This window comes from Thunnus albacares, chromosome 3, assembly GCF_914725855.1.
Source record: "Thunnus albacares chromosome 3, fThuAlb1.1, whole genome shotgun sequence".
Classification (NCBI taxonomy): Eukaryota; Metazoa; Chordata; class Actinopteri; order Scombriformes; family Scombridae; genus Thunnus; species Thunnus albacares.
In genome coordinates, this window is record NC_058108.1 from 36,008,765 (window position 1) to 36,025,664 (window position 16,900).

General features: G+C 39.8%; 1 protein-coding gene across 1 annotated transcript in view; it reads left to right on the top strand.

The window, feature by feature from the left end:
* The window catches only part of meis1a (Meis homeobox 1 a), a 64,131-nt gene extending 61,441 nt beyond the window's left edge, over positions 1-2,690 (top strand). Inside the window, exon 13 of the mRNA XM_044342846.1 lies at positions 1,280-2,690. The gene's annotated coding sequence lies outside the window, so the exon portion shown is untranslated. The remainder of the gene's footprint in view (positions 1-1,279) is intronic.
* The last annotated feature ends 14,210 nt before the right edge of the window (positions 2,691-16,900 follow it).

Below are 16,900 nucleotides of genomic sequence, written 5' to 3' on the forward strand. Positions count from 1 at the left end.
TCTGTAAACAGTCAGAGAAATAAGAAGTGTGCATCCCGGTATTAGTTCAGTTATAAAATCCAAGTGCAGCACGGAGCGTCGTCTCTCCTGATTGGCTGCTGACGGCAAAGAGTCGGATCACACTGGACGTCGGTTTAAACTGACTTCACTGAGCTGAGAGCAGGAAACACTCTTCTGTCTTCTGTTTATCATCAGTTATGTATTCAGGTCATTTAGAGACAAGAGTTTGTGAAAGTTTACAGTCTGTCGCTGAGTCATTCAGGCAGCAATTCAAAAAGCAATTAAAACATGTGAGTCGACTCAGGAGCGACTCAGCGACTTTTAGGGAGCAGCTCTGTGAGATAGCGTTGTTTCTAGACGGGGGTCCGTCCTGTAAGTTCTGGTTCAGGCGTGATCGCTCTCTTTGTATCCTAACCAACCTGGTACCCAGAGGATGATGAGGATGATGAGGATGATGAGGAAAAATGCAGCTCAGACTTATTATTCAGCATTTTATTGCCAAATCATGCGGTTTGGATGTTGTTTTGGTCCGAGTAGGATTGCTGCGTTCAAGATTCAAGGTTTAAAAATGCCCCAAAGTATCAATAAAGAAAGAAATCAAGATGATGGGAAGAAAGGTTGGAATCAAATCAATAAACGCAGCTTTAAGTTGTCTTTAATGATCAGGATGAAACATTCAGATCATACTGACTTTGTAGTTTCTGATTTATTTGAAAGAGAACATATTACGCTTTTTCTGTTATTTATTTCCTGTTCTGATGTCGGATGTTAAACATGATCAAAAACTTGAAGTGAACGTATGTAAGAAATGCTGCCTGCAAGACAAAAGTCAGGGCTTCAACCTGCTCTGAACGCTTCGTTTGCAGAGTTTACGTCCACTTCCTCCTCGTGATGATGTCAGATTGTTCGCACATGCTCACAAACGGCCGTCCGCTCCGTAATCTTTGTTTCTGATTCAGCTCCAACATGTTCGGATGGATTTAGAGTAAAGAAGGAGAAAAAGAAGTGAAATCCTGCTACTATAGTTTGTTTACAAAGCTTCCTGAAAGCTGACCAATCAGAACAGAGTGGTCTCATCAGGAGGCGGGGCCTTAAAGAGACAGGAGCTAAAACGACCTGTTTCAGACAGAGGCTGAACTGAGGGGCTGCATAAAGGACCAGTAGAAGATAAATAAGGAGTTTTTAACTGGAAATCAAGCAAAGATATTCCAGTAATGTGCATAATATGTCGTCTTTAAGTTACTTCCTGTTTACGTGTGTCCATCTCTTCTCTCTGCAGACTTCTGTGGCGGGCGTGGAGCAGGACCCCACCTTCCCTCAGCGCCGCCGCCGCCCCCCCCCCCCCTCCCCCCCTCTGAGCGCCCAGGCGGCCACACGGCGAGGAAACACCTGACCTCCGCCGCCACTGTCTCCATGGCTACCAGAGATGGGTTCTTTCTCCGCACGCCTTCATGTGCGCTCTGTGAACTTAAAAAAAAAAAAAAAAATGTATCAGCTGTAGCACAAAAAAACTAAGAGGACAGATGGAGATCCTGCAGGGAATAATAAACAGCTGTGTCTTAACTACGGAGGCCCCCTGGGGTCAGCGGAGAAAAAAAAAAAGATCCATGTGTAAATCTGTGCTCTCAGTTTAGAGATCTGTGCGAACGGTATAAAACACGTTTCCCTCGAATTACGTATCCGCGCCCAGGGATTTGTAAACTGTGCCCTCAGATTTACAATCCATGTGCTCAAGACGACTTTAGGACATTTTACAGCTTTCATTGTGTAACGTTGTATTTATTGTGCTTTTCTCTCCAAAACCAACCTTTCAGTTTGAGGCTAACGGAGAGAAGCAGCTAACGTTAGCTTGCCAGGCAGTTTGAGGCTAACGGAGAAGCAGCTAACGTTAGCTTGCCAGGTTTACTTGTTAGCCAAACTTCGTGTCACGACAGTGTGAGAGACTTTCATTTACAGTGTGACTGCTTCTGTCAAACAAGGTGAAAACAATGTAAAAATGATTTAAAAATAAAAAAATATCATTAATAATAATATTTTAATTATGTTATAATATTTGAAAATAAATTTTAGGCCATGCTTTACAAATCTGGATTCGAGAGCACGGATTATAAACGGAGATTTACAGCTGGATCTTATTTGTTCTCAGCTGACCCCTGCGAGCCTCCGTACTCAGCTGACGACACTCGGGAGGATTTTTTCTGAATGTGGACACGAACGTCGACGTGGCGTCTCCAGATTTGATCATTTCCTGTGATGTCAGAAGGGACGCGGCGACCTGTCTGTTTCTTCTCTGGATTTTAAAACTACAGGAGCCCAGAGTGGACACATTTTAACGCTCCACTCTCTCCAGCTGATGAACTCATATCGACAAGAAGCTGATGTCTGTATTTCCTGAGGCTGATGTCGGGACGCCTCGACGCTCCCATCTTTCAAGAGACTGAACGACGGAAACAAAATGAAAGATGGACGTCGTCGGGGGTCACGTGACGGAGCGTTGTTTACTGCGGACTCTTCGGAGAGAAAAGTCGATACAAGTGCTCCACTGCTGCCTTTTGGATAATATACTGTTTTAAAGGAAATGACTGATAACTGTTTCACTTTCCACACTGTGTGTGTTTTTCATAGACTTCCGTCTTCCCTCGAGTCCTACAAATCTTTTGAGTTCTGAAATAAAAAGTGAAGCAACTTTGTTTCTGCGTTTTATTGAAACCTGTTAAAGATTTTAAACAAACTGCCGTCAAACTCTTAAAATGCTGTTATGTGGTACGAACACTTGGCTAATTTAGTTTATACAAGTGCTGCACTTGAGTAATGGACTGCGACTAACAAGTATTTTCATTACCAGTTGATCTATTGTTTACTTTCCCGATCCATTGTTCAATTAAAGGTCTGTAAAACGCCAGAAAACTGTGAAAAACATCCGTCACAGTTTCCTAAAAGCCGAGGTGATGTCATCAAGTTCAACCAACACTCAAAAATCCCAAAATATTGAATTTTACTATCACAAAAGACAAATAAAAGCAGCCAATCCTCACCAGCGACCGGCTGGAACTGGGGAATGTTTGACATTTTTACTTTAAAAATGACTAAAACAATGAATCCATTATGAATGTAGATGCAGATGATTTTCCTGGCGATCGACTAGTGAATTAATCAACTAATTGTTGCAGCTCTGCGTCAGTACACTTTAGAGGTTAGGGTACTTGAATATTTATATTTTGGGAAATTTATGAGGGGAAATATTGTACTTTTTACTCCATTGCATTTATCTGACGGCTGAAAAACATCAAATATGGTTCACAAGTGTGTCTTTAATGTATCAGGTCCTTTACTTTACTTCTGATAATTTAACAAACAATTTCCCAGAAAGAAGCTGGTATGTAAATGTTAATTTCTGACACATTACTGGGATTTGATTGGTTAGTAATAATTATAATGGAAAGTGTTTGTTTGTACTTGCTTATTACTTTTGTTTTTAAGGAAGAAATGAACAGTTTCAGAAAGCAGAATAACTGCATTTATATAACATGTTTCTAGTCTTTATAACACATTCATACATGCCGACCTGCTCATCAGGAGCCATACAGCGCTTTGTTTTATCCAAGGTAATGTTTCTATAATCACACACACACACACACACACACACACACACACACACACACTGCTGGCAGCCAATCTGGGCTTCAGTATGTGGAGCGGAGGAGCCGAGGAGGAGAGACCTTCTGACTCTACCTCCATTAAAGTTTGTGCTTTAAAAGTTCCCAGTGTGGCTGTGGACAATAAACTGTAAATAAATGAATCATTACACGGCTTGCTGTGTGTTATTATTATTATTATTATTATTTATTTCCCTCCTGGATATTAATGGCTGCTTTATAAAAACACAAACAACTCTTCTATTTCCCACCTGACTACAAGATCGTTTAATAAAAAATCTTTTTAACGTTTGTCTTTCTTCTGGTCTGAAAGCATGAAAATCCCTGCAGCTCAACTCGTCTCTTCTTAACAATGACTACTTTTTTTTTTTTGGAGTATATTTTGCTGCTAACGCTTGTTTCCTTTTATGTCAGCTTTTAACTTCTAATTGAGTGTTTTTCCATTGTGTATCAGAGCTATTAGAAACAATAAGAAACACAACCACAAAGACCAATAATATACGTTTACAGCCAAACTATTAGCCACCTTTATTTTCTATTTCAGAGCTTAATTCAGTTGAATTCACACCAAATATCTGCACACTGAAGGAGCTGGAGGGTTTTTTTTGGGGGGGGGGGGGGTGGAGGAAAAAAAGCCAAGAAGCCTTCAACTGTAAGGAGGGAAACTAGAGTTACAACTGTAATTTAATTTGTAATTTTTTGAGAGTCACTCTGGTTTGAAGAGGAAGGGCTCTCTCTCTCTCTCTTGGAAAAAGTCACGGAAGAACGCATTTCGGATCTGCCAACAGCAGCTGGCTCGGCCTCTTTCTGGCACCAGACGCTGCTGTCCAGTTTGGTTTAAAATAATCACACGTAACCAATCGTCACATCACACCCTGAGCATGCGGACCCAAGGGAAGTTTTTCTCGTCTCGTCGAGTCTGACTGAGCTGCACACTCTGACGCAACTCTCCTCCTGGAATTTTGACTGAGGAGGGGAGAAGAGGAGGAAAAAAAAAAAAAGGAGATTTGTGTAAATCTGCTCCAAACTCTTAAATGGAGAGATTAGTTCCCCCCTCACGCTCCAGTTGGCCCCCTCAATGGATCTGCTCTCCCAGTCCGCTGGGAGTTTCCTAGATACACTTCATTTCAAAGCCGGCAGTCTCAAAAGAGATCATTTATCTTCCTCATAAAATCAATTACTAATTTGGAGCAGAGAGTAGAAAGGAGAGTGCAGATATCTAGCTGGGTTACAGACTCCAGGGGGAGGCGGGGGGGGGGGGGTTTTGTTTTGGGAGCTGCTGGATACAGAACTTGTTCAGATGACTTTAAACGGTCTCGGTGACATTTTTTTTTTTCACGAGCGACTGGAGATTATTTTTGAAGCAGAAAACAGGAGAGTTAAAGCAAACATGCGTCCTCGGTGCTGCTCGTCTCCCTCTGCTTCACTCTGGACTGACAGCTTCAACCCCCGTGTTTGACTGCCCTCTTTAGGGGATTGTGGAAACTGCCTTCATCTCCGCTTTTAAAGCTAAATGTGTGATTAGCCAGTCAGTGCACAACGGGGGAATCAAATATGAACTTAAAAATGCAAAAAGGGAAGTAAAAACAACATGTTAGAGGAAGTAAAGAGAGTCTGGTGGTGTTTGAGGACGACAACAACTCAATAACGTCAAACCAAATGTGGAAATTATATTTGATTTTAAGACTGTGTGGAGCTGTGAAGTTGTGTAATGTCCCACAGATCAAACAGGCAGTGAACGCAGCATATCGGAGTAGGTTTGTGACGGAAAACAAACACGGAATAACTGATCGTATCATATAACAATCATATAATCATAACAGTCTGAGATGATGTGTGTGACAGAAGTATTTAGCTGTATTTCTACTAGGGTCAAAGGTCAACATCTGCCTGCAATACAAAGATATGATCACTGACGAGGTGTCTCATAACGTAACGTTTACCAGAACAAAAATCAGCACTGTAGTAAATTTAAAGAGGACGTAATCTGCACATTTCCAGGTTTATATTTATATTCTGGGGCTTTGTATGATTATTTATCTAATACTGGCTGCTCCGCTCCACTACATGTCAGAGGGAAATACTGTACTTTCTACTCCACTACATTTATTTGACAGCTTTAGTTACTTTTCAGATGAAGATTTGACACAATGGATAATATAACAAGCTTTTAAAATACAACACATTGTTAAAGATGAAACCAGTGGTTTCCAACCTTTTTGGCTTTTGACATCTTACAAAAAGCAGTGTGTAGTCAGGGTCACATTTCACATGTCTATGAGTTGTTAACAGCTCCACCAAATAGTGATTTTTCCCTCTAAACTTCTCACATGCTTTCATTTCAATAAATGTTCAAATGATCCAATATTTCAGCAAAAATAAAAGATTAGAGAAAAAGTCCAAAAACTGAAAACAGATTTGTGTATCAGAACTTTGTTTTTTCTTCTTTCCTCTCCCATTAATCATCTCACCACCCCTCAGATTTATCTACTGACCCTTTGGAGGGGCCCGACCCCTAGGTTGGGAACCACTGGACTAAACTAGCTAACTGTATATAAAGTAGTGTAAACTAGCTCCACCTCCAGCAGCTACAACAGTAACATGCTGCTCTAACACTGATGCTTCACTATTAATAATCTAATGATGTCATATATAATAATATATCAGTCAGAGGGACCAAACCACTACTTTTACTGCAATACTTTAACTACATCAAGCTCATAATACTTATGTACTTTTACTGCAATACTTTAACTACATCAAGCTCATAATACTTATGTACTTTTACTGTAGTAGGATTTTTCATGCAGGACTTTTACACGTAATGGGGTATTTTTACATTGCTGTATTGGCACTTTTACTTAAGTAAAAGGATCTAAATACTTTTTCCACCGCTGCACATCCATAACCTGGATTAGTCTATAAGGAGGATGAGATGTGTGAGCGTTCATATTTCATACTGAGAGCGTACATTCTGTTGATATATGAAGGTGAGTCAGTTAATTTTGTTTGTGTCAGCGTGTATATATGTATGAGCTGGCTCTTTTGTAAGCCTATCTGTATATTCTCTCAGCAGGAAAGAATGCAGCAGATACATTCAGATGGTGATAAATTGGTCCTGAGGAGCAGTGGGAGCTCGTGCCCAGGGGATGACCCTCTCTGACTGCAGGCAGTGAGCCCACAGAGGTAACGAGGTTTATCTAAACAAACCGACTCCTAATTTGGACTTGCGTAACGAACGTTAGCCTGTGCAGACCCAAATTCCAAAGAGACATTAATCTGCCTCCTCCAGGTCTGGGCCTGTGACCTGCTGGTCCATCAATACTCAGCCGCCATGAGCTCACTCGCCTCCTCCTGAAACTCTCTCACCGCGCCGTCTAGATCTGTGGGACTCAGGCGAACCGAAAGGAAAGTTGGATAATTTATTGCCTTTAATTAAATGCTTGCTTCAGGAGGGATTGGATGTGTTTCCCCGTGTGCAGGGGCAAAAGGGGAAGGTGTTCAGTGTCGGACAGAGGATCCAGAAACTCGGCGAGGACAGGATCATGGTTACCTAAAGAGAGGAAGTGGAGGAGATGAGGGAGGGAGGGGGGGTCAGTTTACTCCAACGGGAGACATCGACCTGGCAGACAGGAAGTCAACCTCGCTTATAAAACACAATCGTCAACTGTTCACCCGAAAATGCAGGTAATATGCTGTAGGAATAACATGATATACATTATTATTATAATTACTATTATTAGTACTAGTAGTAGTAGAAGTAATAGTAGTAGTAAAGTTATGCTTTGCTGGACAGTTTTAACCTGTTCCAGCCTTTCAATTACTGCCGTAAAAGGTTCGACTGTTTCTGATCATTTTTGTGTATTTTTCTGACTTATTTTTATCACTGAATAAGCAAAATACCATGTGAGTAGTTGAGAAAAGGGACATCAATGACGACACTGCTACTGAATTTATGAAAACAATCTCACAGTTTATTCTAACTTGGTTGATGTGCTTCTAAATGCTTTAAATTCAAAAAACTGAATATGTCATTGATAGGATCACACCTGTCACTATTAAAATAATCACCACCAAATTACCAAAAATACTGCAGCTGTTAGAGTCCAAAAAAAAGGAATTTAGAAAAGCAGAGAGGAAATGGAGAAAACCTGAACTCTATGTTCACCATGCTATTTTAAAAAAAACAACTTTATCTTTTTAACTCAGAATTGAGGCTAAACTTTTTTTTGGAATATCATCAGCAAAGACATAAACAATCCACACATTGTTTGATTAATTAATCCTTCTTCCCAGATTTCCCCTGAACTCTTTTAAATAGATAAAAGCAATGTATTTGCCTCCTTATTTAGTGATAAAATAAAACATATTAGACAGGCCATCACTAACTCAAACACTTTCCCTTCATCACTGAAAGTCAAAGACAGTCGCTGAACTAGCACTGTTCAGGTCTATCAATTATAAAACACTGGAGGACATAGTGAGGCAACTTAATTCATCCACTTGCTCATTAAATACCCTCAAGTTTCTTTAAACTTGTTTTTAATTGTCTGGCAGGTGAAGTACTTAAAACTGTCAATATGTCGCTTTTAAGTGATCACTTCCCAAATGAGCTAAAAACGACTATTATCAAGCCTCTTCTCTAAAAAAGTAACCATGATATCTCTACGCTTTCTAATTATAGACCCATAGATGATCTTTCCTTTCTTAGAAAGATTGTTGGAAAGTCTGTCTCTAAACCACTTAACACCTTTCTGAATGAAAATAATCTACTTGATGGCTGCCAATCAGGTATCCGGGCCTAACGTAGTACAGAGACTGTGCTTGTTAGAGTTCTAAATGATATTGGCAGTAACACTGAAAAGGGAAAACCTTGATCTTATTTCTGCATTTGATACCATGTACCACAGAGAATTGTTGGAGAGGCTACAAAATTGGGTAGAGAAAACAGAAATTACTCTGTAGTCATTGGAAACTCTGCATCCTCAAAAGTAGAAATGACCTGTGGTGTTCCGCAGGGATCAATTTTAGGACCTCTTATTTTTAATCTGTTTATGCTCCCTATAGGTCATATTATTCATTACAATAACATTGCATATCAAATTTATGCCAACAACACTAAAATGTATGTAGCTTAACAATCACAGTCCACTAAGCTCCTTGCTGCAATGTATCAATCAAATCAACATCTGGACGCAGCAACATTTCCTGAAATTAAATAAAGATAAAACCGAAGTTATTGTTTTTGGCCCAAGAAAAGGAGAGAGTGGTTGTGATTCACCACCTGAGGTCTTTATCTTATAACCCCAGTTCCACTGCAGGAAATCTGGGTGTTAAACTAGAGTCAGACCTCAATTTTAGCAGCCATGTCAAGTCAACTGGGAAATCAACCTTCAACCACTTTATTATTACCAGAATCAGAGACCTGTTGTCCAGACATAACCTGGAAAAGCTGATTCACGCTTTTGTTTTTAGCAGATTGGACTACTCTCTGGCCTCTGGAAAACTTTAAAACAATTACAACTCATTCAAAATGCTGCGGCAAGTGTCCTCACAAGAACAAAAACGCTGAACACATCACACCTATTCTTAAAACCCTGCACTGGCTTCAAACTCAGAGATATTTCTTATATAAAAAGCATAAATAAAAATACATAAATATAGAGACAAACACAACAGTAAAATAAAATCTATAAAGATCTTTAAAAAAAAACAATCTCACCTCTGTTCTGGAGCTTTCAATCATATTATAAAATCTGTGACCACAACACTACCATCAGCTCTTAAGTTGATATGTTGAACTTGTTAGAAAACAGTTGCTTATTTCAACATCCAGCAGTTACGGAGCAACATTATCAGTCATGTGGAGTCGTGTTTCTGTCCACCTGGTGAATGTGAGTCCAATATTCACTCTCTTTTAGCTCTGTTTTTGCTCTCTACCAACCCCTGAGGATCTTTTTCTGCGCTATGAGAGTGTTTTTTTTAATGCCGTTATCTCGAGATCACAAGTTAATTATTTCGTTATCTCGAGAAAACAAATACGAAGCTTTGTCATCTCAAAATAATCAACTTGTTATCACAAGAAAACAAAGGGTCTGACCTTTCTACTGTTTGGACTACCAGCCTGAGAAGTTATAATTTTCTTGGATGTCTAACGCTACTTTATTTTCAAGCCATATCCATACATGGATATGCTGTGTCTACTTGACAACAGATGTGAGAATGCCTGAATGAGTCATTCATTTCATGTGAACCATAATTCAAAACGTCGGGATATTAAATAAATAAACATATCCTACTCCATTGGCTCATCATGATGGTTCCGTTTACACCACTAACAATTTAGATGCTTTTATCATATCAATAATAATAACCTTAATGAAAACAAAGCAATGCATATCATTTTGTCATGGAGACACACATTAGTCTAAGTGTTTTGTTAGTATCAGATTCTGCTATGTAGTCTGGCTTCTGGCTGTGGGACAGTGTAGTTAGTGAGATGTGCCGCCGCTGAGTGCATATATCTCTTCAAACTTCTTCCATGAGTGCTCTCTGTGACAGTGATTTTGTAATAACTATTATGAGTGCACTATTACAGACTGGTTCAACATAATTACAGTCTTGGCAGAGAGAAACTTTAATCATAAGACAACAACAGAGCGGTCAGACTGATGAACCGCCGGCAGCTGTTTGGAGATCTCCCTCCATTTTACCAACGATTTCCCATGTGTTTCCCTGACTGAAGGCCTCAGGTCACGTTCATTTCTCCCGTTCAGAGGAAGAACTAATGACACGCAGTGACATGTAATCTGTAGCTGAAAGGGAAAAGAGGCATGTCGAGAGGGGAAAGTGTATTAATCAGGTTAATGAGACTGAGAGCGCTTGCCTGCAGCTGACTCATTTACCTTCAGATTCAAATCAATTAGCTCAGCTCGTTAGTCGGGGGCGGGGCTTGAACCTGCAATCTGTCTGACATCAAGACGCCAGAAATGTCTACAGACAAATGATATATTCATACAGAGAAGAGAGTAAAATGTGATCCAAATATTGTTTCCTACCATGGTTTTAGTGGCTCCTGAAAGCAGTGAGAGAGATTTTAAAAAATTAAAAAAAACTTTAGAGGAGAAAGTGAATTCATGGAGGAAGAGAAACGAGCAGCAGCCGTTTGACACAAGGAGGAAAACTGAGATTGTGTTTAACAGACTGCTGCTTAGATAAATAAACTCCACAATCAGAGGAATTAAGTTAAAAGCACACGAGCTCCGGCCCGTTAACAGTGATCAAAGACACTCACTCACACACATATATACAGTATATACCTCAATACCATACTGGCCTCAAACCTTAATTATCACAATATCTAACCCCAATTTTACTATGTGTGGGTTTCTTTTGTTTTGTTTTTGTACTTCAAGTTTTTTTTTTTTTCACTTTTCCAACAGATAGAAACCATCTAACACTAAATCATTGTGTAACAAATAAAAGCACAAACAGGGGAGATAAATCTGGGAGATTCTGGCAGCAGATTAAGAAGCCACTCGTCAATACTTTGAAGAATTTGTTGCCAAAAACAAAAAAAAAAAGGGATGAAAGAAACGATAAAAGAACATTCTCACATTTAATTTAGTAGCATCCACAAGTCTTATTTTGCCTCATTTGACTGGTGTCTAATAATAATAGCATGATAATTTATTTTCAATTTCAAGTTTTTGCCCTCAAGCAGCCCTTTGAAGAAATAAGTGTCCTCACTGAAGCTGTAAACGCAAATAGGTCCTCACAAAGATAGAAGTACAAGAACATATACACACACCGTCAGGAGCCACGCATCAGTGATGGTGACCACCGCCACAACAAGCCACAGAGGGTTTTGTGTGTTTGTGTGTTTTGGGGGTCGAGGAGGGTGTAAATGACCATAGGTGATGACATCACCAGCTAAGCTAGCGGTTGTAGGGGGGGGTTACATGGTGGTGAAGACCTCCTCTGTAATCAGTAAACTGTGGCCTTTAACACCGAGTCCATCCATCACAGCAGCAGAGCGTGGAGACACAGGAGCTCACATCAACACCAACCCCCCCCCCCCCACTGTGTGTTAGTAACGTTTAGGGAGGGGGGCGCAAGTTCTGGCCAAATATTGAGGAACGATATCTGCAAACGTCTGACTTCTGATAAAACACAGCCGATCACAATCAGACCGACAACACCAAGCAGAAAAATCGACATTTTCATCAGTATTATTATTGTTATTTCCTTTAACAATGATAATGTAACATCTTCTTATTTTATGTTTTATCTTATTTGTTTTATATATGTAATGTTAATGTAATATATTCGTTATGTATGATCTTTACTTGTTTTTAAGCACATTGAGTTTATGCTTGCCGTATGAAATGTGCTATATAAATAAATTTGACTCAACTTGACTTTCTTCCTGAAATATTTTACTATAAAAACGCCACAACAACAGCATCACGATACAGCATCAAATTCACTGTGACGACCTGCAGGTTTGACAGTCTTTAAACTTTTCAACGCTGAGAAAACACAGCATGCAACAATGATACCTTTATTGTTTGTGAATTGTTTGTGTTTTGTGCTGTTTTGTATGTATTTCCCTGTTGAAAGTTTTGTGTTTTGTGAAGCTCTGCATACATTTTATTGTTGAGTTGTATGTATTTTAAAGGCCCATCTAGGGACGGGTGTTACAAACCAGCTCAGGCTATAAATGCTTTGATATTAGTTCATCCCTATATGAATAAACAAAAAGAGATTAAATAAAACAACACTCAGAATGGTTGCTCTATATGCAGCATGATTCTGTATTTGGTTGTTTTCTTTTATATTGTGTGATTTCTCACTTTGCAGTTTTTCTCTAAATATTCTCTGCATGTGTTGTCAAATTGATGAAGATGTTTTTCCTCGTCAGACCTGTAGTCAGCTGAGGTTAGTTGACAGTAGAGTTTAAACAGAAGACCGGACAGTCTTTGTGTAAATCTAGGTTAAACACATACTGGACCCATCTCAGATGACAAACAGGAAGATATCACACATTGTTAGACTGGTGCTTTAAACAACAAAAGGTACAACTACAGTACTAATAATTTAACTGCAAACGTAGAAAAAAAACGTGTTCGGTCTTAAAACCAAGCTGAAAATCACTTCAATAAACACTGTCCTCCATCTGTCCTAAGAGTCCAAGAAGTTAATTTCCATTAACTTTTTTACTTCCCTCTGTGGCCTCACATTCTCCCTCCCCCCTACTTCAACCTCTACACAAGTTTGTCTATAAAAATCTTGCAGCTGAAGGATGCCGTGTGTAGAGTCTGAGGCTAGAATGGCATGTAACAGAAATTTCCCCCCAAATTGGTTTGAATATCTTGACTCAGGTCAGAATGAAACCAGTTATGGTCGAGGCAGAATAATCTCAGGATTTCATTGCAGCGCGGTGATTGTATGCCGGTTCCCAACAGCACAGTAAAGCTTGTCCATAAATCCAAACAATCCTCGCTGTTGGATCGGCGAGCGGACTTCTCCGGACTACATGAGAAGCTTCCAGGGACTGAGGGGAGAATTATAACCAGAGGAGAGCAGCGCTGTTGAACAGACATAGAAGAGTTTTGGCTTTTAGACTAAACGGACATGGGCCAAATAGTACTGTTATCCAGGGAAGAATGAACTTCTTGGACCACTGATTTCATTGCTCCATTGCACGTTCAAATACTGTACTCTCAAATGCTGTTTGTCACAGGCCCAGCGTGCTGACAGCTGAGCCTGCAGCAGTTACAGGCTACAAATGAAAGCATTCCTGCGGGTGTTTTAGATTTGGAGAGAAAACAGACGAGCTTGATAAATGTTCAAATGCATTAGCCTACCCAATGCAATTAGCTCTTGAAAATATCCTCCTTTCAAGATCCGTCGTGTTTGGCTCTGAAATTCTGCTTCTTTGTTTCATCAGACATGTGTCTTGTACCATTTAATCTCCGAGCCATTAGGGAAGAGCTCTGGTTCTCCGTGCCCACAATGATGCAGCCAATTCTTGTGAAACCCAATATTCCACCACAACAAGGTGATTCTCCAGCACGAACAGTCGCCTCAGGAAGAGTTTCAGACTGATTCGAGAGCGCTCTGGCACCTCATATGATGCTTTCAGTCTGTTTCCTCATGGTTCAAATCAGTGGTGTCCAAGAGAGGATGCCATTTTTATATGGCACAGTTTTACTAAAAACTAATTGTGATTGTGTGAATAATAATCGTTCTCTTTCCTATGTCATATATCAATATGCTTGAGTTTAACAAGGCATACATGTTCACATAAGGCCTCAACAAAAGCAGCATTGTGAGCATACAGCTGTAATGATTAGTTGATTAGTAGATCAACAGAAAATTAATCTGAAGCCATTTTGAAAATTGACTAAACTTTCAGGTTTGGTTTCTACAAAAAATGCATCACCTTGGGCTCTAAAATATTATGAAAGCCATTGTTTCCACTATTTTTTAACATTTTATAGACTAAATGATAAATTGATTAATCAAGAGGACAATCTGCAGATTAACCGATACTGAAAATACCTTACCTGCAGACTTTGTACGTGGAGAGTTAAAAACTGTCCACTAGGGGGCAGATTTAAGGATAGGTTCACAATTTTTCAAATCTTAAAAAAAGCAAAATCCACAGTCCTCCTCCTGTGCAAAAATGCATTTAAAAGTTTATCTGAAGCTAATATGAAGCTTCAGCCATCTGAGTCAAATAAAGTGGATATCTGCCACAGTTACAGTCTTTTTAGTAAAATTTCCCTGTTTGGGTCTCGACAGACAGTGGAAGGATTGTTGAAATGGTTTGACTAACTTGGACAACTGAAGCTTCATATTAGCTTAAAATAGAGACAGAAGGAGGACTGTGGATTTTGTCCCCCATCACTTCCATTGTAAGTGCATTATGAGGGGATCTTCTAATGGGGTTAGGATTAGGGTTGACTGTAATGTCCAAAACAATGAACTAGTCTACACTTCTACTAGACAAACCAAAAACAAACCATGTCTCCAACAGAAGGTAGCAACATACCAACCTAATCTCGGTCAATTTACCAGTACAGGCTACACAATGCTCAAACTAATTTACTCCTAGTATTGGACGGACGAGCTCCCACTTGTCACAAACCGGGTCAATGAATGTGTCGAACAGGGGAAACAGGTCAGGTTCAGGTGCCAATTGTTTTATTTGAAACTAAAACAAACATAACTATATACAAAAGGCATGAGGTGTGGAGAGTAACTGCATCAGTTGTGTATGTAGTGTGTGGATGAGTGAGATGTGTATCTGTATCTGTTGAATGCAAAGGAAAAATACCAAAACAAACCAAAACCGGGAGAGATGTGGATCCTAGGAGAGAAAGAGAGACAATGGATGAGAGTGGTATTTATATCCTTGGCGGAGGCCTATCCTGGTGTCCCTGCATTACCCTAACGACCCTCCCTGACTGCCAGCTCCTGCAGAAAGTGGCCAGGTAAACCACTGCGGGCAGAAAGGGAGGGGTCGTAACATCAGTATGAACAGGAGGAATGGTTACAGCAAGAAAAACAGGTTTCACTGTTCATTTGGGCTCCTGACTGTTGTTTTGTGAATCTATCTTAATCTTAATCTATCTAAGACTGAATATCTTTATCCAACACCACCAAGAACAGCACCTCTTCACCAGGTTACTATATTTCTCAACTCCATCATAGTTTCTATTCAGAACTTTCTGCCATTGTTGTTGTGGTTTGTTCCGAGTCTGCTGATGACCTGACGTCACATCTTCCTGAGAGAAAATTTGAAATCTGTACATCTGCTATTCTGTGACAACTGAGCAAAGATGAAAAAAAGATGATCGAAAGCTACTATCAAACAGACTTAAGGTGAGTTTGTTTTGTGAACTTAACCAAGTAGTTTTAGTTCATCTTTAACCAGATCTCAACCCTAAAGGTTCAGATCTGAAAAATGTCCATATGAGTCATTTTTGGAACAATCATACAGGTTATTTTGTAGGTCACAGGTAAAGAATGTAGTCGACTTGTATGGTTTCTTAATATGACGATTGCAGTCTTCACTTTTGCTCTTATGCTTCACCAGAAAGACACTTGAGGAGCTCAACAGCTCCTCTGATGTCACCTTAGACCAAGAATGAACTAACTTTCCTTCAACGTAACCCTGCATGTTACGTAACCCTCGCAAAGTCACTGAGTCCTCTCCTGTTTCTCCCTTTGTACTTCTCACAAAAACAAAAAGCTGGGACACCATCTGACATAGATTACAATGGGCCAGTCAGTGGCAATAAATGCAGCATTAAGTCCAGCCCAAACACACGCACGCTGCACACTGAAGCGGCCACTTTGTGGGCGACGACTTGGACGGCTTTCAAATGGATGTGACGGAGCCACTTATCGTAGAGTTTATAGGCCGGTAATGAAACAGTAACTGGAGTCGTTTGCACGCATTAAAGTGGGTGTTGAAGTGGAAATCTGAAGGGAGCGTGGAACATTAGACGTGAAGTGCGGCGAGCTGTAAACTGTGTACTCTGGACTCCTCGCCGCTCTGGCAGCCCGGCTGAAGAGCACGTCGATGGGAATTCTTTTCAAGGAAATGTTGTCTATCGCCGCCCGTTAGGAACGACCACGGCTCAAAGAGAAGACTCTGCGTGTAGCGAGTGACGTCATGTCTGCCTCCGTTTTGGTTTTAGTGCGCTGTTTTCCACGTCAGACCTCATCTTTACTTTTCCCTCCTTCACACAAGCTAAAAGTACTTTGCTGTTGTAACTCTGCCACATCTGCACTGTTTTGAATTAGACATCCCATCCTGTCATTGTCTTTGAACTGTGGTCTCCTTTGAAAATAACTCTATTTAAGGGAAATATGTGTGTTTAAATGGCACACAGCAAATGTTTTTTTTATTATTTCTAAATTCCAAACCACAGACACTAAAATTGAATGCATTTCACTTTCACATTTACAGTGGTGGAAGAAATATTCAGACCCTTTACTGCAGTAAAAATACCAATATAGCAATGTAAAAATACTCCATTACAAGTAAAAGTTCTGCATGAAAAATCCTACTTAGTATTATCAGTACTAAGTATTATCAGCTTGATGTAGTTAAAGTTTTAAAGTAAAAGTAGTGGTTTGGTGGCTCTGACTGATTTATTATTATATATGACATCATTAGATTATTAATACTAATATTAATGAGCAGCAGCAGCAGCAATCTTTCCAAA